Source organism: Aedes aegypti, chromosome 3, assembly GCF_002204515.2.
Source record: "Aedes aegypti strain LVP_AGWG chromosome 3, AaegL5.0 Primary Assembly, whole genome shotgun sequence".
Classification (NCBI taxonomy): domain Eukaryota; kingdom Metazoa; phylum Arthropoda; class Insecta; order Diptera; family Culicidae; genus Aedes; species Aedes aegypti.
Genome location: NC_035109.1, coordinates 327,449,217 through 327,475,984, shown reverse-complemented (window position 1 = coordinate 327,475,984; position 26,768 = coordinate 327,449,217). Strand labels below are relative to the sequence as shown.

Genomic DNA, 26,768 nt, shown 5'->3' with positions numbered 1-26,768 from the left:
GAATTCATGTTGATTGGGTGATCGTTTTTCCTGAGAGAAAAAGGTAATCGCGCCAAATTCGAAGAATTTCGTTTTCTCTCGAAATGGTCGGAGAGAATGCAGGGTAGAAGAGAGAATGAAGCAAATAGAGCTGTGCGATAGCGCTTGTGTGCAGCGCTGATCATTGCGGAGAGAAAATTCGAGAGAGTGCGTGAGTTTTCTCGCATTCTCTCGCTCTCTCGCTCAATTGCAACCTGTTGTGTTGTTATGCTATGCGTTCGGATGATCGATGCCGTCGTGGGGTGAAATGTGCAGCAGTGTTGCTCAAGCTCTGTATCCTCGCTCGTCGTCTAGGCTTAGCGGAGCGTTTCGTATCGCGAATGCGCATCGGAGTTCAGCTTGCACGGATCAACCTGGCCAGTTTCGAACTTACGGTTGTTGCGCGCGCACGGGTTTTACGCTTCCTCCTGCTACCTGCTCTACCAAGGGCCAAGTGGATCCATTAGTGGGGTGTCTATGGGACATAGTTGGACGGATATTAGCGGAGCAGCAGCAGTCTCGCCATAGCTTCGGGTACTCGGCCGACGAATAAATTTGGCATTCCCCTCATTAGTGGTTGGACTTTGGGAATCCAACTGACGGCGACGACAAAACGACGGAGGGAGAGTTTTTGGGTTTTGCATAATAGGAGTTTTAATGAATTTTAAAATTCTGTACCCGAATTGAGCTGGGGTGGCGTAGCGGTTCGATTGGGCCGAGTAATTCGTGATTTTCGCTGAATTATTTACAACACGTTGGGCGCCAATTTTGGGAACTTTCTCCCACGTTGTAACGGATTGTGTGTCGCAAAGCTAGTGAATTGTGAATTTGGTGATCCTACTGAGTGTTGACGGTTCAAAATGGGCGCTGGAAGTGTGTTCACGTGTTTTGTCCAGCCGCAAAATGATGTGTGAGGGCTTCCCAGTACCAGCGCCAGCTTGAAGACCAGAACCAGAACGAAACAGATCAATCGAAAGTGAAGCATTTTGCGAAAGTCGATCCGCACTAGCATTAAAGTGAAACGCTCAAAGTGATTGTACTAAACTGAAACCCAAAGTGCTATTTCGGTGTTTTACAATCCACCGCAATTAATGGTTCAACCGCCACGATCAAGTGCTCAACTAGTTCAAACGGAAAGTTAAGTAAAGTAAGTGAAGCCCCCCTTTTTGTGAGTGTGTTGCGATGATGGTCAATTGCATCAGCTAGCAAACGCAAACGCCAACGACTTAGAAAGAGAGCTTTCGACGAAACGAGTGACTGCAGAACTTAGCTGCGTGCGCCCATCCATTGATATTCGACTTCGATTGTAAGATATTGCGCAGGTGCAGGTGCAGTGAACGTGGAAAGGCAGAGTAAACCGATTAAGGAGACCCTTAAAGTAACAACGACGACGACAACAACGAAGACACCGACAACGATTTTGACTGTTGAAACTAGACAGCGGGAATTTTTATGACTTTACGATCTCCGGAACGAGAAAGAGAAGCCTTTGGAGTTCGAAGTGGTGGTTCGCTGTAGTGTTCACTTCTACATTAACGTACCCAGTGCAGTAGAAGCTAGTGCTGTTTTCCGAGTTTTTGGAAATTTTCGGAAGGTTATCGAGAAAAAAGAAAGACGGAGACCGGTGAAGAAGTGAACCAGTACAAGGAAGATATCGAAAAAAAAACACACACACAGAATCGGAGAATCGGTGGGCAACTGCGGTGCAGAACTCATTCAAGGTAAGTGTGGAGAGGTGTTGACGAAAGTGCAGTTCAATGGGAGAAAAAAAAAATCGGGGAACGGTGTGCAGGCATTGAAGGTTGATTGCCATGAGGCCGCCGAGATCTACCTACCTGGGATTTGCGGCCATTGATGGGGTAGGTCAGGCCGGTGGGTGCGCGCAATGAGTTGCGAAATGAGAAAGGAACTTGTTTTCGTTGTTGTATTCGAAAATCGACTGCAAGGCGAGTTGAGTCAGGTGATGGTCGTTAACGCGAGGAAGGGGGTGCTGTTCGGATCGGATGCAGTTTGCAGTGCATTTTGCTTCGTCAGATTTCTGGAAATTTTAATGTTTTTGGTTATTCGACTTGGAAAGCTATCTCAAGGGTAAACCATATTGAGGAGTCCTATTTTTCCACTACGCTCATTCGCTCATTTTTTCGGCTTGCAGTAATCGATGAAGGTTTTTATAGAATCCACTGTGAAGTGTTATAACACAAAGTTACCGAAAAGCATCGATTTGCATATAGATTTTTCAGACTTGACAGGTATAAATTACAATCTTTTGGATGCTGAAATTAATGAAAAATATATAGAACGATCTCACCAGTTTTGGTATAACCGGTGATTTTTTGGAAACTATTCACTACGTCTTCAGATATGTGAAATTATCTGACTTAGCTTTGTAAATGAGCTTGCGGACCTTCCTTTTTTCCTTTTCACTTGAATTAGACTAGTTTAGCTCTGTAGCCTGTAAATCATCTATATTTTGACGTATAGTTTTGAGTATTTTTTCCTTTTACGAAATCAAAAGTAACAACAATTTATATAATAAATTTTCAAGCTTTAAGTAAATGAAAAACCGCATTTACTAAAAAATTATAAACGATTTATCTCACAATATCAAAGACCTACGTAAGAAACTCAGATATTAACCCAAAGTTGACTATTTTGCATGGAAAATCGAAAAGATTGCAGATGTATTGTCCAATCCTGTACATGTAATTAAATATCTAGAAATATTGTACTGTGTATGATCAGTGTTTGAGTAAAAAAAATCGATAAAATGTGACATTCCTAATGCTGTTTCAGAAAAATAAATCGTGGACGAATATTTGCTGGACTGATCTTTTCTTGCATTTTGTGAGATTTGGCTCAGATGGCGTGAATTCTACTTGCGGTTGGTAGCAAATTGCATACGACTCCTGGACTAGGATAGTTATGTTTTACATAAAAACATTCTAGTTACATTTTCACAAATTACTTCTATCCAACACTACAAGGTGTAAACAACTGGTTGATAGATGAGCTTTTTTAAAGAGTGTAGTTTATAACGCGTGATTTTAAAATATGATTTAAAGCTTCTTGATGGTGGGCGGCAATTTGTCAGAATTCCAAGACTATAGGGGAAGACTTTCATAAGATAATATACCTATTTATACTAGCGGAAAAACGGTCATAATTTTTTCATTTTAACATACTTTAATTGAATGTACGGTCTCAAATAAGTCATTATTTTTGAATAAAATTTTGGTTTGCACGAATACGAAACAAAAGTGTCCAAAAATTATGTGTCAAAATTGATTGCCAACTTGACATTTTCCTTACTTAGCAATATTAGCATTACCTTATCCAAAGTTTTTCGTCACAAACATGCATTGCTCGCATATCCAAGACTTTTGGACGATGTTTTGAAGTGATTTGTGATAGTTTAGGATAATTATTAGTCAATACCGTTTGGTTATATAGCGCAAATGTACTTCAACCGGTAATCCTGAAAAAATGCGTGAACATAGCATTTTATGTAAAATAATCAAAACACAGCCGATATTATTGGATTTTGAGTGTTTGCCATCAGTTCTGAATGACTTTAACTAACAAATCAGCATTGTATTTTCATAAGGGCTTATCTGCATTCATCGCTTTCTCTTCTTCGTGGCTTTCTTTGCGTTATTGTAGAAAACTATTTTATTTTCGTAATATATTTTTGTGCTGTAGGATGAAGAGTCACTATATCTCGCTTCATTAACAAGAAATATTACAGATTTATCTAATTTAGCGAAGCTTTTAGCAAGAGAGAGGATCTATGAAGAGAAATCATGGCAGGGCTTAACTTATGAAGCAACAGTGTAGAAATTTTTCTGCATTAATCGCGGTTTTTGAGGTTTTTGTCAATGATTCTATTGAAATAATATAAAAAATATTAATATGCACCCTACTGATAGAGGTACATGTGGTACGGTTGTGCTACTTTTCCCCCAAATGTCGGTTCCTCGAATACCGTTTCCCCGAACACCAGTTCCCCAAAAAGTGTTTTTGAGTACCAAACAATTTGCATAACCTTATCCATTTCAGAGTGGTAAATAAACCGGTCATCTGAGATGCACCCTTCTTAATATTATTGGCGGTGTTGCCGAAGGGGAGGGTTGTAGATTCAGAGGCTAAGCTTCTTTAAGCAAATCGAAAGACGTCAATTTGATGGATAAGCTAAAACTAGACAAGGTTTATTAAGTTCAATTCTTTTCACTGTTTAGTACTAATTTACAATATCTCAGTCAATCTATGTAACCCTAACTCTCGTTCGACAAATATCTGGCTTCGGCTATGCCGGATTTAAAGAACTTCAATGGATAACAACTTCTGCTTCTCTACTTTCTCGCACTACGGATAATGAACTGATCACTTCAGGTGATTTTTGTCTTTTCCTTCTTTAAACTCGGGAACCTTTGTTTCCACTTAGCCACGAAATTATATCGCAGCAGGCGGTTCTTTCGAGTTTCACCGTCCTCGGAATCTTTGGCAATGTTTATTCAGTCGGAGAATAACCAAATAACACCTTTCGAACGCTCATCGTTCTTCCTAGTTTGCCACCATGTCACTGAAGACTGTCCCGATACATTTTTGAACTGAATCACTTTTCGGGGGAACAGGTCACTCGGGGAAATCGCATTCGGGAAAATGGCGTTCGGGCATATGACATACGGGAAAAATGGCACAATTGATAAGATAGCACATGTCTCATAACACCGATGTACTGTGCAATCGGCTAAATCTCCTAAACTCTTATATTGGCCAGTAGTCGATAAAACCAATATGGTATCATTGGTACCGTTTTGACTCATATTCCGAACACTTAAGGCCAACAGTGACTTGAAATGCATCTGATAGGCATAAATAAGCTGATATTTGTGAAAATTTCAATTTCTCCGCAAAGTCAAACTGTTAGCTGTTGAGTGTGCCGATAAAATTGTTTGTTTAAATTTGTTTAGTATGGTTTATACGTAAGAGTCTGGAACAACATTTTGGTAAAAATGCCGAACACAGTTCATTCTGTCTCATATTCCGAACACCTTGATTCAAATTCCGAACAGCACGAATAAATCGTAATGAAAGGAATAATTTCGCAAATAAACTTATCCGAGCTAGTTTTATTGATCTCAAACTAAAGATTCACAACTACTTCCGAGGTATAAAATAAATTGGAAGATGATTACCGTTTTGATTCATATTACGGACACTTAAGGCCTCAATATAATATAACCCATCAGGAAGCATATAAAATAAATCAATCTGTATGATTCGTCGGCGCTATCGAGCCTTCAAAACACTTAACTTTCGAATGGTGGGTGAAGATTTTGTTTCTGACATTTTTCATATTTTAAATGAATAGAAATGTGTGGACTTTCCATGATTCTTATTCCGGACGCATCCTTACTTTTGCCCCATATTCCGGACACTTTGATTCGAATTCTGGACAGCTCATGAAAATCATAAAAAGACAAGTCGAATCATTATTCGAATTTGGCAAACCACTAAAGGAGCGTCTGAAGCAATTGAGTATTAAAAACTTTCATAGATATCTATGGATAATGTTGACTATAATGAGCCCAAAAATTGAAAACTTTTGAAAGGCAAAAATTGAAACATTTCATGTGAAATGTTTCCCATACAAAGTAGAGTGTACGGAATAAGAAGCTGTCCGTAATATGAATCAAAACGGTAAATTGAATTTTAATTGACTGCTATTTCCTGGCAATTTGCTGACATATTTTAGCGAAACATTTCAACCACATCGCCATACAAAAAACGAGTATTCGGAACATGAGACTGTTCGGAATTTAAAACAAAACGGTATTCAAATGAATAATTTCGCAAACAAATTTATCTGAGCTGGTTCTACTGGTCTCAAACTAGAGAATCATGACTACTCCCGAGGTATAAAATAGATTGGAAGACGTTAAAATTGAATTTCAATTGACTGTTATTTCCTATTAATTTGATGACATATTTCAGCGAAACATTTCCGCGATACAAAAACCGAGTAGGGGCCCAGATAGCCGTAGCGGTAAACGCGCAGCTATTCAGCATGGCCATGCTGAGGGTCGTAGGTTCGAATCCTGCTGGTCGAGGATCTTTTCGTAAAGGAAATTTTCTCGATTCCCAGGGCATTAGAGTATCTTCGTAACTACCACACGATATACACATGCAATAATGGTCAATCGGCAAAGAAAGCTCTCAGTTAATAACTGTGGAAGTGCTCATTAGAACACTAATCTGAGAAGCAGGCTTTGTCCCAGTTGGGACGTAATGCCATAAAGAAGAAGAAGAAAAACCGAGTGTTCGGAATATGAGTCTGTTCGGAATTTGAGACAAAACGGTACTTTGATGTTCTCACACCAAGGAACAAACACTTCAAATATTTCAAGATGTTCAACTAAGTTTAAGCTATATTCGGAGTTTTAAAGAACAATATATACCTCTGCCTGCAGGATCGTAATTAATAATTGTATGAGTGATTGTAATAGCAAATACCTTGAATGAAGAGATTCAAACAATCAAATCTATATTTATTTTTGTTTTATACGTGAATAGGGTTCTAAAACGCTATTAAAAAAAGTTATGCACAATTTTTGGTAAAAATATTTTTATTGTAAATATTTTTTTGTAATGAGGAAGCAAACTTGAATATCATAGGTGACTATTTTAAGCTCAAGAATGACCTTATCTGCTTTTCTATGCACTTAAGTGATGTTTTTCAATTATTCACATCAAATCATGCAATGTTAAATAATAAATAAAAATGTTCTAAGGAGCCTGGAGTATTAATTCTGTGTTCAAATATTCATACTCACTAGCAAAGCATATTTGTAACATCGAATTCTTGCTTTGTCTTTATACTATTGAGTGATATCAGAAAAAAAGATCACTCAATTAAAAAATCTCAACCTGTGGATTCTAGAATTATTAGAAACAAAACATGGATGAGCTCTTCAGAAATTAGTGCCTACATCCATAAATCAATCAGCGCAAATATTCACCTGTATTTTAACCAAGTTCAATTATTCGAAAAAAAAAAAATGAAATTTGAAAATGTAACGAAGCTGTAGGAGCGCATTGCCGTTTAAAATTTTGAAGATTGAGGTTATTCAGAGGTCTATTTTGTAAATCGAGCTAATTCATGTGGCTCGTCACTATCGATCAAAGTAGGCATGCATGTTTCAGATATCACCCGTGCACTCCAAAAGTAATCCAGTCACATAGAGTGGTTCTATGCGCTCTGTCGAGCGATTTTTTTTTGTCGACAGTGACTCCAGTCGAGTCATTTTCCTCGACTCGACTTATTAAACAGGGCCCTTGTATGAACAAATTCTCTACACGTGAAATTTAAATTTATTTTCCCAAATTTGGGGAATTTTTTATTTAATATTTTAAACGTGATTTAAAAAGTTAAAAACCATTACTTTTAAAAAGACAATGGGGTTCTAAATAATATAACAAAATTAGTTGTGGTCATATTGCATATAGGTAAAACAGTGGTCCATGATATTCGAGCTTCCTCGTTAGAATATGTAACTCCTGTGATACCTGTGAAACCGTTAGAATATGTTACTCACTATAACGTAATAAGAACTAAGAAACTGTCAAAATACATAAATTTTTATATAATATATAAATATTATGATGTATATATATAATATATACATAAATCATAAAATAAATTCAAATTTTGAAAATATTCGAAATAAACGATATTTCGAAAACCTTATTGAATCTCCTTGTATTTCGGTAGGGTTTTTCCTCTTTCTGGCGTGACGTCCCAACTGGGACAAAGCCTGCTTCTGAGATTAGTGTTCTTATGGACACTTCCACAGTTATTAACTGAGAGCTTTCTTTGCCAATCGACCATTTTTGCATGTGTATATTGTGTTTTTTTTTTCCTTCTAAGCAATGGGGGGATAATCTGCTCAGCAGACTCCGGACCGAGGTCCGGGAGTGTGGGGTTGCTGACCATTTACTACGTACAAGCAGTAAACAGGACTACACCCCCGACCCACTAAACCATTTCCATTGCCGCCAAACCCTTCGTCTCTCCGGGACCACCAAGAAGGCATTGCTTCGGAGAGGGGCTATTGCACATCGCATCCTCCAGGTTAGCTGCGTAGCCATGCAGCAACGAACATCAATGACACGCTTATGGGGATCCACCAAGGTAGCATGCTGGCGCATTGCCAGCTTCCCTGGTGGTCCTCACCTCCCGTTGTCCGCTGAAGGCGGGCAGGGTCGACCACTAAGCCCGCTCCCAGCTGCACCGCAGGTATCAAGAACTGATACTGCGGGCTTCGCAATTTGACCTACTGAAGGCTCAGGCCCTATCAGCTAGCACCAGCTGGGATTGCTGACGAAGGGGCCTCCACCTGCCCCGAACAACCAGAGGCTCGTATCCACCCAGTAGGCCGGCGCCACGACAGCAGCGCTACCAGGATGTTCTCCCCGCGGCCACTTAATCGCTGTAAGGGTCGATTTCGACCGTAGGGCACCGGTATGACCTACGTAGCCGACTGCGAACCCTTAGACCACCTGTTGATTAGCGTCTGCACTAATCACTCCTCGAGTCCACACGCCACCTCCTTTGGAGTTCCGAGACGATGTGGGTGATAGCCGATGAAACGGCATTCCAGCCAAACTCGTCTGCACACATCCTCTGGACCAAATTGTCCGGAGTCGTGTCCCGACCGCATGTGGCAAACATGCGGTCACGCATTGTGCGGAAACGCGGGCACACGAACAAAACGTGTTCCGCCGTTTCCTCTAAACCTGCACAAACTGGACATTCGGGAGAACCCGCATGACCAAAACGGTGTAGATATTGTCTAAAGCATCCATGACCCGAAAGGACCTGTGTTAGGTGGAATGTTAGTTCCCCATGGCGCCTATTGACCCAGATATCTAACCTCGGAATCAACCTGTGAGTCCACACTCCCTTGGTGGAACTGTCCCACGCACGCTGCCATTTGACCATGGAGGTCGTTCTGGCAGTCCTGCGTATGCCTCTTGTGCCGCGCCTTTCGAAGCACTCTATGTCTTCCATGATAAGGATACCAATAGGCATCATACCGGTGATGACACAAAGTGCATCGTGTGACACGGTACGGTACGCGCTCGCAACCCTCAGGCACATTAGCCTATAAGTACTCTCTAGCTTGCTACGGTAGCTATCGGTACTCAAAGCCGTGCCCCAAGCCGGGCCACCATACCTCAGTATGGACGAGGCGACACTGGCCAGAAGCTTACGCTTGCTGGCGTACACCGCAGAGCTATTGGACATCATCCGGGACAGTGCCACAATAGCTGTGGAGGCTCTCTTGCAGGCATAATCGACATGGCTACCGAAGGTAAGCTTGTCGTCGATCATCACCCCCAAGTGTTTGACGGAGCGCTTCGAAGTGATTGTGCAGTCGCCTACACTGATCACCGCTTGCTGCACCGACTTTCGGTTGTTGACAACAACAGCCTCAGTTTTGTGGTGAGCCAATTCCAGTTTCCTGGAGCTCATCCACTCCTCCACAATTGCGATCGAGTGGGCTGCAGTCAATTCCACTTCTTCGATCGATTCACCGTAGACCTCCAGCGTAACATCATCGGCAAAGCCAACGATGACCACACCCGCCGGGAATTTTAATCTCAACACCTCGTCGTACATGACATTCCATAACACCGGACCCAGGATGGGACCTTGCGGGACTCCTGAGGTTATGTGAAAGCACTTCCGACCCACCTCTGTGTCATAGACTAATACCCGATTCTGGAAGTAACTTCCGAGAATCTTGTACAGGTACTCGGGTATCCCCAGACGCAGGAGCGCATCAGCAATAGCCGCCCAACTGGCACTATTAAATGCATTCCTTACATCCAGAGTCACTACTGCGCAGTAGCGAATACCCCTCCTCTTACGCTGGAGTGCTATCTCAGCGGTTTTCTTAACCGTCAGAATAGCGTCTACAGTGGACCTCCCTTTCCGGAAGCCGAACTGGTTGCCTGAGAGACCATTTACACCCTCGGTGTACCTCGACAGTCTGTTGAGGATGATCTTCTCGAGCACTTTCCCCACCGTGTCAATGTGTATATCGTGTGGCAGGTACGAAGATACTCTATGCCCTGGGAATCGAGAAAATTTCCTTCACGAAAAGATCCTCGACCAGCGGGATTCGAACCCACGACCCTCAGCATGGTCTTGCTGCATAGCTGCGCGTTTACCGCTACGGCTATCTGGGCCCCTGATTTCGGTAGGGTAGAGCTGGTGTTATTCAGCAAACCTGTTTCAATTTCATATTTTCATTTACAACTTTGTCAAATACGCCATTTTTAAAAATCTTCAAATAAAAGAGATAAAATTTGAAGCGCTACCTGTGGCGGGACCTTGAACACCTTAGGCGGGATCTCGAATTAAATGTATATTACTAAAATCCATAACTAAAAAAGTTATGGATTTTGGTGCACTTTTTTTGTCGGTGATTGTAGGGGCGTAATTTTCAGTTACAAATTCTATTCTAGTAGTATGTTGTCTAGAAAAGGTCTCAATTTATGAATTCATTAAGACGGAATTTTTATAACAATTCTAGATGACGGGCGAAAAATTGTCATAATTCCTTGATCGCACGGGACCAATTTTCACCAAATGATGTTACGCCTCCTGAAAAAAATATATATATATTTGATTAGCCTGACTATATGATCCTAATGTTCGATTACTGTAGTTGGCAATGCTTTAGAAAATTAAATCTCCAATAGAAAATGTGAAAATGATTTTTTTTTATCCTCATGCTCGATAAAAGTGTTAATCCATAAGCTTACTGATGTGCATAACTTTAGAAAAATATTGCATTCCTTAAATATGAATTTTGTGTTCTATTTCATTATCACATTTTTTATTTTTTAACTTCAGCAAATTTAACAACATAAAAGTCAAACAAATTGAATTTTAGTTCGATTTCAATCAAAGATAATATAGAACGTTAAGTAAATTTTAAAATGATAAGAAAAAACATAAAAAATCTCAAAATCATGTTCGCTAGTTTTGGTTTTTTTTTTCAGCAAAAAAAAGTGTCATGATTCCTAAATCATGCGATTCTCATCAAATAATATTTCTCTTCTAGGAGGTAGGCAAAAAATTCTCATAACTCGTGGATTATGGGAGTGTATCTTCCACTAGATAATATTGTTCTTTTGCGTAGAGAGCGAAAAATATTGCCATGATGGTTGAATTACCTATAGAAACGCAAAATCCATAACACAATTTAACTGTATGAGTAGCTGGGCGAAAAAATTGTCATTTTTATTAAATTATTTTAGGGGCTAAGGTGAAAAGCCACTAACTGGTTCTATGCTAGCTGGTAAGCGGAACATTTGTCATATCTACTGGATAATAGATAGTAGCGAACATTTAAATCATTATTCAGAAAGCATTTAACCGGAAGACTATTTACCGGAATGAACCATTGCCCAAAAAATCATTTCCCACGTAACTTTTGTAAAGGGCCTATCTAACATTGAGAGATTCTCTCTTTTCTCGCTTTCTTTCGATTATAACAATTATTGCATTGCAGCTTTTAGGAGGTTTTGACCCCCCAAAACCCCCCATGGATGTGCCACTGCTTGGCTAGCATTTTTTTACAAACAAAACGCAACAAAAAAGTTAATGCGGCTCAATCTTTAATTAAAATGAAGTAAACAAAGAGAACCTCTCAATGTCAGGTAGAACCTTTTGAAAAGTTAGGCAAGATTTTCATGCTATGCTGTTTGAATAAAGACGAAATGTCTTTAGTAGTCGGGTTCAGAATGGGTACTACCAGTAGCATTTTTAGTACTACATTTGGTCGCTTGGCATTACACTTGGTACCCAAGACAGATCGTAATACACTTTTCACATCATTCTACACAGCTAAAAATATGTTGTAAAATTAAGTTTATTTTGATGCACATATTTGGAGCATCAAAATAAACCTAAATTTCAACGACAAATCCATTATTTTTTAATCGAATTCACTTTAAATTTACACGATCATGTAATATTCAACCAGTTTTGGTTGAAAATTGAATGCATATTCATTTAAGTTTACATGATGCTGTAAAAATACACGACTTCGATTTATTTTTACAGTAAACCTCAGTTTACATCACATTGAAAATTAAATATTTTTTTCTGTGTAGGTTTTGACATATTACATCATGTAACATAAGATTTTGAGCAACTGCAAGGAATATGTAGGTCCTTATTTCGTCTTTTGTTTGAACATTTTCCACAAAATTATCAAAAATACCAATAGTTTACAACTGAAAAGATATATCACAATGCATTTTTGGGTAAATATACTCAAGACAAAATTGATCTTGCGGCTAATGATAAGGATTAGCTCCAAACCCAACTATCCAGTACCATTTGAAGATTTGAAGATTCTTATAGCTAATCAATATCTTCAAAGGCTCCAAATCATTCATCGATTTAATGATGCTGCTTTTCTCTGAAAGCTGGTTCTCTAAAACGTCCTCCCTGAAATAGGGTTTACCAAACACCTTATTTGTACAACCCCAATTGTTTCGAATTGGTCAAATGGCTAAGAAAACTCTTATTATTATTATTATCTATATTAACGAGACTTTCAGCCTGAGGCTGGTTCATCTCGGTAGAAAACTTCTAATTAATAACAATAAAAGTGCTCTTAAGACCACAACATTGATTGACAGGCTCTGTCTCAGTTGTGATGCAACGCAAGGAAGAATATGAAGAAATGCTATTACTGACTATCATAAAGACAAGGTCCCTCAAATTAAAGTTCTTAACACCCCCTCTTAGTATTTCACCTCCGTACCCACTAGAAGATTCCTCTAATACGTATTTTTCAGAAATGTGGATGCTCCAACATAACGATCATAATTCAAGCTTAGTATGATAAATGAAAACCTAGCAATAAACATATGGAAGGGTTTTCTAATCTGTTTCAAAGATATATAGAAATAAAAATTATCATCATATCACTGATTCTTATGTCTTCCAATAATCCCTCCTTGCAACGATTGAGCATTTATTATGTTTCTTAGATTCCCTCAGTAATCCCCATCATTTAAGATATTTATCGCCCTTGCTATCACTTCTTTAGATCATTCCAATTCGTTGACCACTGGTGTAAGTAAGGATGATTTGGAGTCGCATCTTAGAGATTTTTACGATGGTTTTATAAGTTTTGAATATAATTAGGATTTGTTATAGTTTGCTTCTAAAGCACTTGTAAGTTTCACACTAATTTTTAAGGTTTTTATCTATCTGAAAGAAGGCTTTGGGATGCTTTATTGTCTATTGCTAGAGAATTTGAAATGCTTGCAAGATAATTTCTGAATTTTTCTTCAGGATTTTTTGAGAATAATTAAGAAATAACTTTAAGATCTTCCTGCATATTATTCGTAATAGTCGTAACCCTTTGCTACACCATTGCCATCGTTTACACTTAATCCGATGTTCTCGAAATCACCTTCGTTCGAAAACGACCGAAATGATGGCATCTAAAAATGTGGTCGAACTTGCTTCACGCCTTCCACTGAGCCCAAGTCGGAGAAAGTTTCCCATCTTCTTCTGGGTTGAACGCCAACAAGCGCCGCTCCGTGCCTCGAAGAAAAGTTCCTTAATCTTATCTGGAATTTCTCCACTTTGATGATCGCGCGATGACAATGGCCTGCCTGTGCAGCGATGACGATGCTCGGTTGACAATTCCGATGCTAATTCACTGGAGAATCAAAATTTACTGCGCTGAGAGGCGAGTTATCCGAACCTTGAAGCTTGAGCATTACGGAAACCTTAAGTTACGCCCCAAATTTGTTTTTTTGGATCCTCAAAAGCTATTATGTACATTTAAGCGCAATCTGTCAACTCTAAGAGGGAACTTAACGAGCTTGAAGTTTGTATGGAGAAAATGAACGACGCTGTTGAAGTCGATGATTTCAATTCATTATTGATTTGAAGATTCTACTATCATATATGAAGGACTGCAACAAACTGGTATTCATTAGGAAACAAAAAAAAAGTTATACCTCGAGAAACTGTTTTTCGGGATTCCTCCGTCGAACTTTCACAGTAGCTTCAAGGGGTCCAAATGAACAATTTTTAGGGGTGTAATTTTTTACGGTTTGATTTTTCTCATATACAATTTAGCCACCCTATTTATGCATCTAATGGTAGGAACAAGTTGAAGGTTAGACCTTAGACTGGGAGCTAGGGGACGAAGAAGTCGATAACGATGACGATGACAGTTTTAATTGCATTTTCCATTCCGGCTGGGAAGATGTTGCACCGTGAATGACTGCTCAAATGGAAAGAAATGGTACGGTAGGCTTAGCCATCGCGATGACGAGAGCACTCCTCGAAAGAAAGAAACAGAACGGAAATCAAGATTAGAATCACAATTTCCTTTCACAATTTTCTCCTGGTGGCTTTCGGGGCGGTGACTTCAATGCGTTTTGACTGCGACGACGAACCCCCCATATGTTGGTTGAATGCACAAGAATAAGACGATAAGCCGATCGAAGACGACGACGACGACAGTTGGCGTTTAGGGGCTTAGAATACAATCTCTAGTTCTTGAGGATGCGGAGAAGGGGTCTCGGGGGAACGACGGCTGTCAGCCTGCCGTTTATTTATTGCATTCGATGCATAAATTCTCGCGAACATAATCCTAGTGCACACAGTTTATCGCCGTAGATCCGAATACAGCGCAAGAAGCGCAAAACAAGATGTCAACGGGTTCCGTTATGAACAGTGGCTTTCGATCTTCTGCGGCAAGGTTTGATCCAGTTACCGAAAGTGGCTCAATAAGTCGCAGATTGAGAACCATTCCGTGGAATATAAATGGTTCGTTTGTGCGATGGATGATGGTTTTGCTCCCATTTCTAAATCCGCACTTGAATTTCAAATGGACGGTGAAAATTTATTCTCTCGACACTTCATTGCTTTCATGCAAATTTTGCATAAATATTTACACATTTTATGCTCAGATTTTTACCTGGATCCGGAGCGTGTTCGTGTTGAAAGTGGTCAGGTGAGAGACGAAGGCTAGTAAAAACAAACTTTGGATGTGAGGAGAAATTTGCATTTGCACGGATGGTTCTCGATACCTGTCAAATAAAGACCACCACTGTACGCTCTATTGGAAGAACTTGTTTGGTCAGCTGATGTGGTCAATTCTTGGACATCCCAGTCAGTTAATCTCGATATGGTTGCTGTGAATGTCATTAAGGCGATAGAAATCAGTTCGAAAATCAAAGTTGTAGTATGAAAAAAATTTCTGTAAATTTTTAAGCCAAAGACCCTATGTTAGTTTAGTTAAACGTTTTTCTGTGGATGAAAAACTGATCAAAACCAATCTCGTGTTGGAGAATCGAATCCAACTATAAGCTAACCCACCGTGCTTATTTAGCAGCAGCTCCCACAGTGAACTATCCCTAACTCGATATTTAAGAGACCATCGAATTAGGAAAGTAGCGAGTTACAGAATACAAAACCAGTGCAACTGCGATTCAAGGGACCATCGATTTAGACAGGAAAACTAGCTTTTACTATTGTTCTCTAACTTGATATCGAGATACGGAATATTGGGTAACTGTAATAGTTGACCGTAATTCAATAGTCTTCTCAGAATTCATCTAGTTTTTGTATCTTATTTCCAGTGAATTGCATTCAAAATGTACAGTGTTATTTGCGATGCCAATTTAGTCCTACATATCTTGAATTCATGGACACGAATAGTTTTGTCATCATTGCAAATGATTCACGAGATAATTTCAAGTGGCTATGAAGTACAATTATTGGGAAACATACAACCATCTCCGTCTTGACTATTGCACTTTTAATCCCAATGTCCCAATTTTAAAATAAACCTAATAGTTTTCTCTCCTTTTACCAAGTTTCTCTTATCTAACATTTTTTTGTTAATTTACAATTGATTCTGAAGTAGATTGGGATACACGCAAATAGAAGTAAATATACTTACTTTACTTTTGCTGGCTCTACGTCCTTCAAGACATGACCTGCGCCACAATGTTACGCCAACTAACTCGGTCCATGGCTGCTAACCTCCAATTCCTCGATCGCCCCACACTTCCAAGATCCTGCTCCACTTGGTCAAACCACCTAGCTCGTTGCGCTCCCCTTCGTCTTGTATCGGCCGGATTTGAGTTGAACACCATTTTTTCGGGATTGTTGTCCGGCATTCTCACAACGTGTTCCGCCCATCGTACCCTTCCAGCTTTGGCGACTTTCGTGATACTGGGTTCACCGTAGAGTTGCGCAAGCTCGTGGTTCATTCTTCTCCTCCATACGCCGTTCTCACATACTCCGCCGAAGATCGTCCTAAGCACACGTCGTTCAAAAACTCCTAGTGCTTGCAGGTCCTCTTCGAAAGCCCGCCCGTTTCATAACACCTTCTAGCGAAATATTGAAAAGGAGGCAGGAAAGACCATCGCCTTGTCGAAGTCCTTTGCGTGTTTCAAACGGGTCCGATAAAGCACCCGATATCTTCACACAGCACTGTACACTATCCATCGTTGTTTTGATCAGTCTAGTCAGTTTCCCGGGAAAACCGTCCTCGTCCATAATCTTCCATAGCTCTTCGCGGTCGATGGTATCATAGGCCGCTTTGAAATCGATGAATAGGTGGTGCGTAGGGACTTGATATTAGCGACACTTTTGGAGGATCTGCCGCAACATAAAGATTTGGTCTGTCGTCGATCGCCCGTCCACAAATCCGGCTTGATAACTTCCAACAAATCTGCTTGCCAGTGGTGATAGACGGCGGAAGATGATCTGGGAAAGCACTTTATAGGCTGCATTAAGAATGGTGATCGCTCGATAGTTCTCACATTTTAACTTGTCACCCTTTTTGTATATTGGGTATATTATTCCCTCCTTCCACTCCTCCGGTAGCTGTTCTGTATCCCAGATCCTGGCTATCAATCGGTGCAGACAAGTGGCAACCTGTCCGGGCCCATTTTAATAAGTTCCGCTCCAATACCATCCTTTCCAGCTGCTTTGTTGTTCTTGAGCTGTTTGATAGCATCCTTAACTTCACCTATTGTGGGAGTTGGCACGTCTCCCTCATCCGCCGTACTAATGAAGCCATTCCTCCTGCTGTCTTGATCTTCCTCCTCTGCGCCGTTTAGGTGTTCATCGTAGTGCTGCTTCCACCTTTCAATCACCTCACGTTCGTCCGTCAAGATACCTCCATTCTTATCCCGGCACATTTCGGCTCGCGGCACAAAGCCTTTGCGGGATGCATTTAGTTTCTTGTAGAACTTACGTGTTTCTTGAGAACGATACAACTGCTCCATCTCTTCGCACTCCAACTCTTCCAGGCGGCGCTTTTTATCCCGGAATAGATGGGTTTGCTGTCTTCGCTTCTGTTTGTATCGTTCCACGTTTTGACGGGTGCCTTGCTGCAGCATCATCGCCCGCGCTGCATTCTTCTCGTCCAAGACCGTCTGACACTCCTCGTCGAACCAACCGTTCCGTCGATTTGCTTCCACGAACCCAATGGCACCTTCCGCTACGTTGTTTATGGCTGCTTTGAGACTACTCCAGCAGTCCTCAAGAGGGGCTTCAGTGAGCTCTCCCTCTTCCGGCAATGCTGCCTCAAGGCTTTGCGCGTATTCAGTTGCGACTTCGGGTTGCTTGAGTCGCTCCAGATTGTACCGGGGCGGGCGTCGGTACCGAATGTTGTTCACAACGGAGAGTCGTTGGCGCACTTTAACCGTCACAAGGTAGTGGTCCGAATCGATGTTTGCGCCGCGATAGGTTCTGACGTCGATAATGTCCGAGAAGTGCCTTCCATCAATCAAAACGTGGTCGATTTGTGATTCAGTCTGTTGGGGTGATCTCCAGGTGTACCGATACGGGAGGCTGTGCTGGAAGTAGGTACTACGTATGGCCATGTTTATGGAGGCGGCGAAATCAATCAGTCTAAGGCCGTTTTCGTTCGTAAGCTAGTGAGCGCTGAACTTCCCTATAATCGGTCTAAATTCCTCCTCCTGGCCAACCTGAGCGTTGAGATCTCCGATAACGATTTTGACATCATGGCTTGGGCAGCCGTCGTATTCACGTTCCAGCTGCGCGTAGAAAGCGTCCTTATCGTCATCGTCACTTGCTAGGCGAGGGCTGTGCACGTTGATTATGCTGATATTGAAGAAACGGCCTTTGATCCTCAACTTGCACATTCTGTTGTCGATTGGCCACCACCCAATCACGCGCCTCTGCATTTCGCCCATCACGATAAAAGCTGTGCCCAGCTCATGTCTATTGCCGCAGCTCTGGTAGATGGTATAACCATCCCTATACGTATGTACCGTCGACCCTTTCCAGCAAACCTCCTGCAGCGCTACGATGTCGAACTTGCGGACCCTCAATAATTCGGAAAGAATGCGGGTAATTCCCAAGAAATTGAGAGACTTACAGTTCCATGATCCGAGTTTCCAATCGTTAGTCCGTTTTCGATGCCTGGGTCTATGCCGATTGTTCCGGTCCGAATTTACATTGTATGCTTCCTGTACTGATGATTTTTTACGGCTGGCTTGTAAGGCCTGCACCAACCCCCTGTCTCGCCGGAGGATCATCGTGCACAGCACTGTTTAGAGTCCCACGCTGGCACTAGGACGATGATCAGCCGCTCCTAACATGGAGAACAGACGCTGTTTTGAGCCGCCCCTAACATGGAGAACAGACGCTCTGATAAGCTACACCCTCAGAAGAGAGGAGCCCCCCTTCCCTGTCAGCATACGACCAAGGTTCCACCAGGGTTGGTTACCCGATCTTCCCTACGGTTACTCGTATCCCAGGCGGCACCACGGGGAGGTAGGGATAGGAGTTACTGGACAAGAGGCTAAGGACCACAAATGGGGTCTATTTTATACCTGCAGGAACGCGAAGTACCAATGGTACGCATTGTCCAGTCATTTACCACCCAAATATAGAATAGAAGTAAATATATGTGTGAGAATTTTTATGTCCCAAACCATTTTTTGTATTCAGTTAACATCTAAACAGATAACACTGAATCAATGGTTTGATGTCCCAAACCTCTTATTCATAAATATTACTGATATAATTATTTTCATTCTTGAATCGATGGAATGAATGTTAGCAGCCAAAAATACGGAATAGTTTAGAATGGTAGTGAAAGCCGATTTCCATGCAAAATGTTCAAATTTGGTATGCTGTAACTTTGTCATAGGAATGAACAATCTTCATTGAATTTTGACAGAAAACTGCAAATATGCTCAATTTCTCTAACTGAAAATTTGATTAAAGGAGTCCCTATTAAAAAACTAAATGAAGTGAAATCGCTCAAGATAAAACTAGTTTTAGTTATTTAAATATCTGCTACATTTTGAGTTTAAAAAATTCTTGATTGTTAATATTTTTCATAGAACTATTTTAAAATGTAACTTGTTTCGTTTTTGATATTATTTATAAAATACTTGCATTGTCAATCTGATAATAAGAGATGACAAGACTAATTATACCTCTCTGGTTTTTCTTAAATAGTTTTTAGTGAGAAAACAAGGATGCATCCTACCTACCATAACAAATACCTGGTAAATTTTAAGATTAAGCTTTGGCAGATTCAGCTTCCTCTGAATATTTTCGCTGTTTCCGCCATAGACTAAACTCTCTCGAATCTATTAGATCTGTTAGCTCCTTAATGGATTCCAGAGGATCATAGAAGAATTCGCATATGCGTTATCCTTTGTGCATTCCAGAAGATTTTTGGGTTTTCCTACCAACTATATCTTCATTAACGAGATCTTTAGCCTTGGGCTAATTTATCTCTGGAATAGTACATTTCTTCTTGAACGCCGTGACTATGTTATAGATAGGATTCCATCCCATGTCATTATCGTAAAGGCATGCGTTTTAGTAAGTACACCAGCTTCGTCCTAATCCATTAACTTTGATTTCTAGAACATCCATTTTAAAGGGTCCGCGAGATGTTTGTAAAACTTTAAAGGAGGTTGCAGTTTCAAAAAATTTGGAACCACTGAAAAAGATATTTTGATCACTTTTTGTCAATTTGTAGTATCTGGATTGCACTTTTTCATTATTTTATATATTTTGACCGAAACTCACTGGAAAATTGAGTACACGCAGATAATCGCAATCATATCAGTGAGACCCCACATTTTTCGTTTTCAGATAAATAAGTTTTCTCACTATTTATCAACTATTTATTCGGCAATTTAGCTGAATGCTGAATGACCGAACGCCATTTGGTCGAATGCCATTTGAATGAACGGGTTGTTTGGCTGAATACCGTTTGGTCGAATTGCAAACAAAAAAATCAAATTTTCTCAACGCTGATGAGTAGGATGCATAAGTGTGGCCCAATAACTAATAAACTAATTAACTTGTGGATTTCTATTATGAAGCCGAACGTCATGTTTGTGTGCATGTAACGGCACATTATTTTTCCAGAAGCCAAAACTTGTGATGGCTAGAACTTTGAATTAATTGACTTAGTACGATTCGAAGGATTGTAGCAAACCGATGCTACAGAAAGACGCATAAGTCGTTAACCGTTTTAATTATCGTGAAAAGCTGACGCACAAACGCAACTATGACTGCTTTTTGAGCTAACACTAAAGAGCTGTTTATCAATTATCCCCGGCAACACACATGTCATAATTGTGTATTATCAACTGATATATGACCAAAATTAGTCATATATAAGATTACAATACTCAAATATAACATGTGTGTTGCTCGGGATGAGTTATCCTTTTTTAAGAATAAACTGTTCTCTGGAATTCAGCTTTGAAATTCATTACAAATGCATGCTTGCTGTAGTTCACTATTGTTTTCAATTTCTGCCTTTCGGCCAAAGGACGTTCGGCCAAACGGCATTCGGTCAAATGACCCAGAACCGTTAAGATACTAAAAGTTTTATTCGAAAGTGAAAAAAAATGATATAGAGTCGGAAGATCAAAGAATGCGCGACGTCACATTGTACATAGATATCGAAATTTAAAATCTTTCGCACCGTGCAATAGCAAAAAAAAACTGGTAATTGTGAATTTTATTGAGTCCAGCGTTACAGAAGAATTCTGACCTCCAAAAAAAAGGGAAGTACACAGATTCATCCCCACAAGGGCGTTGGGGGCGACAGGAGAGTAGTTGAAGCTTTCAGACGTAAACCAAACACTTCTGTCCAAGATATTCCAAAATGCTTGCCAATCTTCAAAACACTCCAGAGATAAAACCTGTCGAATAATATTGAGTTATTATGAACTAAATTTCTAGAAAAAGTCAAAATAGACAATGAAAACCAGAAGCGCGTCTACGTTCGAAACCGTGGGTTGGACAAACGTTAGCAAATATTTTGTGCACATTAAAGCTAAGAATAAATTTAACCCTATGGAATCCTAGACTGGAAATTTAAAGTTTCTGTTTTTGAATGGCTGAAACGCACCCTAAGTGACATGTTGGCCGGTTTTGAGTTGAGGAATTCTTCTGTTTCCAAGCATTCTAACGATATTCTCAGGTGAATTTTCCGCTCGACAGAAGAAATTACATGATTCTTAGAAAACTGGCTTGTTTTTTTTTTTTGACTCTCGTACAATTTGTATGGAATGAAAAATTGCTGTAAATGTTTGAAGTAAGTTTTCTCAAAACCAAGATTTTTTGACAGACACTCCTTGCTTCTAACCCCCTCATTTTCATACCAGTCGTTACCATAAAACTAAGAAAGCATGTCGTCTTAACAGAGCTAGTAGCGAGTGCCTCAAAACAAGAAATTAGAGACCTTTTTCCTGAAAAAAAAAGAGACTTAAAAGACAGAGCTGTCATTTCCAGATCCAAGACCTCGTTGGAATTACGAAATTTTCTCCAGGAATTTCATCTGAAATTTATTTGGATAAAATGTTTAGATATAACTCCGAAAATCTCTAAAGGGGTTTGACGAGTTTTCATAGGGAATTTCTTCAAGAATTTTGTTTTGGATGCCTCAAGAATTCAACCTGGATTTACCCAAGGAGAACCACAGAAATGAAATTTCTCCAAAGACTCAACAGAATTCCTCCAAAATTGTTCTGTGAAATTTCTTAAGAAAGTGCAAATTCCTCTGCGATTTTACCCAATGATTGATCCAGCCACCTTTCTAGGGATTTCCCATAAAACTGTCTTTGTCGCAGGAATTTCTAAACGAATTTCTCGAAAAACATTAGACATAATATCTATAGTAGTTTGTGTAGGAATGATTAGAGGAATTATTGGGAAAATTGTTGTAGTATAAGTTGTTGTAAAGGCTTCTATAAACTTTATAATAATTTTTAGCAGAAAAAGTGGAGAAATTCTTTCAGGATTTCTTAAAAAAAACCTCATCATTTTTTTCAATAACTCTGTATTAAACTTTTGAGTATTTCCTCAGAAGAAATTCTGTAGAAATTTTAGGAAGATCTCCTAGAGAAATAACTGGAGAATTCAGTTGAAGGATTAGTGAAAAATATCTGGTGGAAATTCTAGGATAATCTTGGGAAAGGAAATCAAGATAATACCTGAGGAAAGTACTGAAGGTAGTTGTTTTGGAATTCTCAAGGAATCCTGGAGCAAATTCTGCTTCTAAGTACCGTTTTGATTCATATTACGGACACTTAAGGCCCCTGTGAAGTATAACCGATCGAAAGGCATGTAAATTGAAACATTATGTATGATACCTGTGCGTTATCAGACTACTTAAACACTTTACTTTCGAATGGTGGGTGAATATTTGGATTCCACTGCTTGGATTACCTAAAATAAACAGAAATTAGTGATCTTTCCATGATTCTTATTCCGGACGCAACCTCACTTTTGTTTCATATTACGGACACTTTGTTTCGAACTCCGGACAGCTCACGAAAAACAAAACTAAAATAATTAAATTATTGATTAGGACTCCCAGCCGTAAGAGCAACGTCAAAACTAGTTGTACATTGTAAAATTTCATGGATTGCTATGGAAAATGCCTATTAAAACGCGCCTGGAAGTTGGGAACATTTAGACTGAAAATTTTGAAACATTTCGAGTGAAATCTTTCCCATACAAAATAGAGTTTCCGGAATTTATGCTGTCCGGGATTCGAATCAAAACGGTATTCTTTGAAAAATCTTTGATATAATTTGTGGGGGAAGAAGAACTTCGGAAGAGATCCCTGTAGCAGACCCTGAAACAATTCTAAGTAAAATCACATGATAATTCCTGAAGCTATTCCTAGGGGTATCTGAGACGAAATTCTTGAAGAGCCTGCTGGACCCGTTAAAGTATCTGAAGGTTTCTCAGCAGCCTGTGCAATTTTGCATCAGGATTCATTGCAAACAGTATTAGGAAAAAGAGACTTTAGAGATACTAGTTTTAAATAGAAACTTAAGAGACCTCCCATAAAAATAGAGAACAAGTCTCTAAAGAGAAACTTACTATCAGCTCTGTCTTTAGGATCATTTATTGTATCAATTTCTATTATTATTTTGTTTTTTAATATATGAACAACCTTTATATTTATATCCTTTTCAAACCAATATTATTAATTAAACAAGACTTGCTTGTCTTCACAACCTGTCAGGTTGTTCTAATTTCCTAGATAACACATTGATGAACAGCCAAAATTCTGTTTATTTATGCGATTTCTTTTGCACCGAAGATACCCTAAACTGGCTAACAGCAAAAGTTTTCATAAGAAACTGAAGATTCTTGAAACATGTTTCATCGCACAGGTACTCCATCAAACATTTTACTGGAATATCTTCAACAATCCTGCAAAACATAAAACAAAAAAATCAGAAATTCGTCATAATCTGATCGAAATATTTTTTTATGAATTATGCCAAAATTATCAGTGGGAGTTTGATCAAATAATTTTTCAGGAACTAACTTGAAAATCTCTAATTTTCAACCGAACTTTTAACAGCTGAACAGGTACAATTTGAATTATTTTATATGAGGGAATTTGGGATTAGTAGACACCATGAATGAACTGTGGTGGTCAGAGGAACTGCCAACTAGGACTCACTCAAATTATCACTGTACACTTCGAAAACATTTCGGAACGGAAATCACTGCAAACAAAAAGGTAAAAGGTGAAAAATTCTGAGACAATTCTTGAAATATAATTGAGTTGGGGCAAAATATGCCCTGTAGTTCAAATTCTCTGAAACCCGTTCCTTTTTGATTTCCCAGAGTTGTCTCTAGAGATGGGTGACGCACTAACAAATCGTTTAAAAGAGTCGACTCTCGAATGTGAATGAACGAATCACGATTTTTTAAACAGAGTTATGACATATTTTTACCGTAATTTCAGTAAAAGAGCTTTAACATGTACTAGAGATAATATGTTTGAGTTGGTGTGTCATACTGTGATAATCGCTTATATATATTGTAGATTGTTTAGAAAATAAAGAACATTTCTACAGAACGCCTAATGCGAACTTAATTAGGCGCTCATTACTACCCAACTTCAAAATTGGATTTCATAGAACATTCGTTCCTATTTCAAACATCAATCTCACCACATGTCGTTCCATGAAACCGAAAATTGTTATGATCCGATCATTCCCGCCTTCAAAACCTCGGTTCCAAGGAATTCCATTCCTCAATGGCCCACTGATTGGAGCCGATCGTAATCGCCGTCGTCATTCTTTCCCTTTTTATAGTATACCTGGACCTGGACGGTCGGGTCGTTTTCACCTGTTATTGTGATTGTGTGCTGGAGATGGGTGCGCGCTGCTTGAGGGATGTTTTGAATTCCAAACACAATTATGTGGCGGCCGGCGGGGCTCATTTCTAATGCCGCCGCGCCACGTCGTTCCCGATTTACGATCGATTTCACCTTCGATTTCGTTGGAGTCGGAGTCGGAAAGCCAAGGTAGAAGGATGCCACCAACCATGGATGGACAATGTCGGTCCTATGAGTTGGGTTTATGTTTGTGGCTCCTACATAATTACACCTCGATTCGGGACGGGAACGAATGGGAGGGATAGGAAAAGTCAGTTTTGAGTTTTTCTATTCTCTGATAAATTTGGGTCTTGTTTTTTACACCTTTTGCTTTGTGACCCCGACAGCGCACACCAGGCGAGGAAGATGTTTTGTGTTTTTATTTTCTAGTTTATTTTAGCTTTCTAGTTCCTTCGCCAACTTACCAGCAAAAGAGTGTGTGTTCTTATGATGCAATATGCACCTGATTTTTCATGTTTTTCCATGATAACTTACGTTGCAATAACATACAGGGTAACTCCGTGTCATTCGCCGCAACAGAGTAATACTTCGCAATTTATATTCAAAGGATTAGGCTTCTTTCGTACTTAAATAAGATTACATATCTCAAATATCTGCGAACAATTTTTATTGCTTCTGTTGCTTTTGTTTGTTTGGGGGTCTTTCTTAGTGGTTAGAGCCCGCGGCTACAAAGCAAAGCCATGCTGAAGGTGTCTGGGTTCGATTCCCGGTCGGTCCAGGATCTTTTCGTAATGGAAATTTCCTTGACTTTCCTGGGCATAAAGTATCATCGTACCTGTCACACAATATACGATTGCGAAAATGGCAACTTTGGTATAGAAAGCTCTCAGTCAATAACTGTGGATGTGCTCATTGAACACTAAGCTGAGAAACAGGCTCTGATCCAGTGAGGATGTAATGCCAAGAAGAAGAAGAAGAATAATAGCATGATACTGATCCGTACGGCAATTTTTAATGCCAGCACTCCTTTTGCTTAGTAAACGTTATTTAAATAGCTCATAAACAGATTCTTTGTACATAATACGACAAATCCTACCAAATACCTGATAATGAGCATGATAATAATTCGTGTGATAAGTTTTAATTCATGCACCCACTTTTCAAGACTCCTACCGCTAAGAAAAGTCGTTGAGGGTGCTTGAGTCAGTTGAATGAAGGATTAAGCAAAACTTAAAATTTCAAAAAATAAGAAGCAAGTAACTGTTGATACAGAAATAATTACTGAGTTGTTCAATGAAGTATGTTAACACTTTTTCACAAAAAGTGTTTTGACCCATTAGCAAAATCTCATAAAAAAACAACTCAATATTTATTAAACCCCCAATTTACCGACCCCCGCCAAATGGATTGGCGATTTAATCTGGTGAACAAGAATGAAAACACGCGATGCGGAAGCTCTTTCGCGCTTCAGCAGGTTTTTCGCACTATTCTGCTCACTACACCGTTCGTTGCTCCAGAAAGCGTAAAGGCCGCCAATTGATCCATCCTCCTCCCCCTCCTCCATCGGGAGTAGTAATGCAGTTACAGCCAAGTGGTAATGGGGCAGCGTGCATCTCTGTGTCACGATGCGATCGTATTCCCATTCCCGTTCGTCCACGCAGCACAGTGGTCACGCTTCATACAAATGGTCGGTCAAAAGTACAGATCTCATTCGAACCGTTTATAAAAACCCAAGCTATTGCCAAAATATGATTTTTGAAGACTATTTGTTTGAAATGATCACTGGACCAAAAAATATCGGTACCGTTTTGATTCATATTACGGACAGCTTCAAATTCCGGACACTCTACTTTGTATGGGAAACATTTCACGCGAAATGTTTCAATTTTTGCTGTTCAAAAGTTCTCAATTTCAAGGCTCGTTTTAGTAAACTTTTTCCATAGATATCTTTGAAAATTTATAATGCCCAACTACCTTAGATGTCTCTTTGGTGGTTTAACGATTTCGATTGATGATTTGACTGTTCCATTA

The 26,768-nt window shown here is 39.7% G+C and overlaps 1 protein-coding gene across 1 annotated transcript in view; it reads left to right on the top strand.

The window, feature by feature from the left end:
- The first annotated feature begins 295 nt into the window (after positions 1-295).
- The window catches only part of LOC5569794 (patched domain-containing protein 3), a 324,648-nt gene continuing 298,175 nt past the window's right edge, over positions 296-26,768 (top strand). The window contains exon 1 of the mRNA XM_021848595.1: positions 296-1,739. The gene's annotated coding sequence lies outside the window, so the exon portion shown is untranslated. The remainder of the gene's footprint in view (positions 1,740-26,768) is intronic.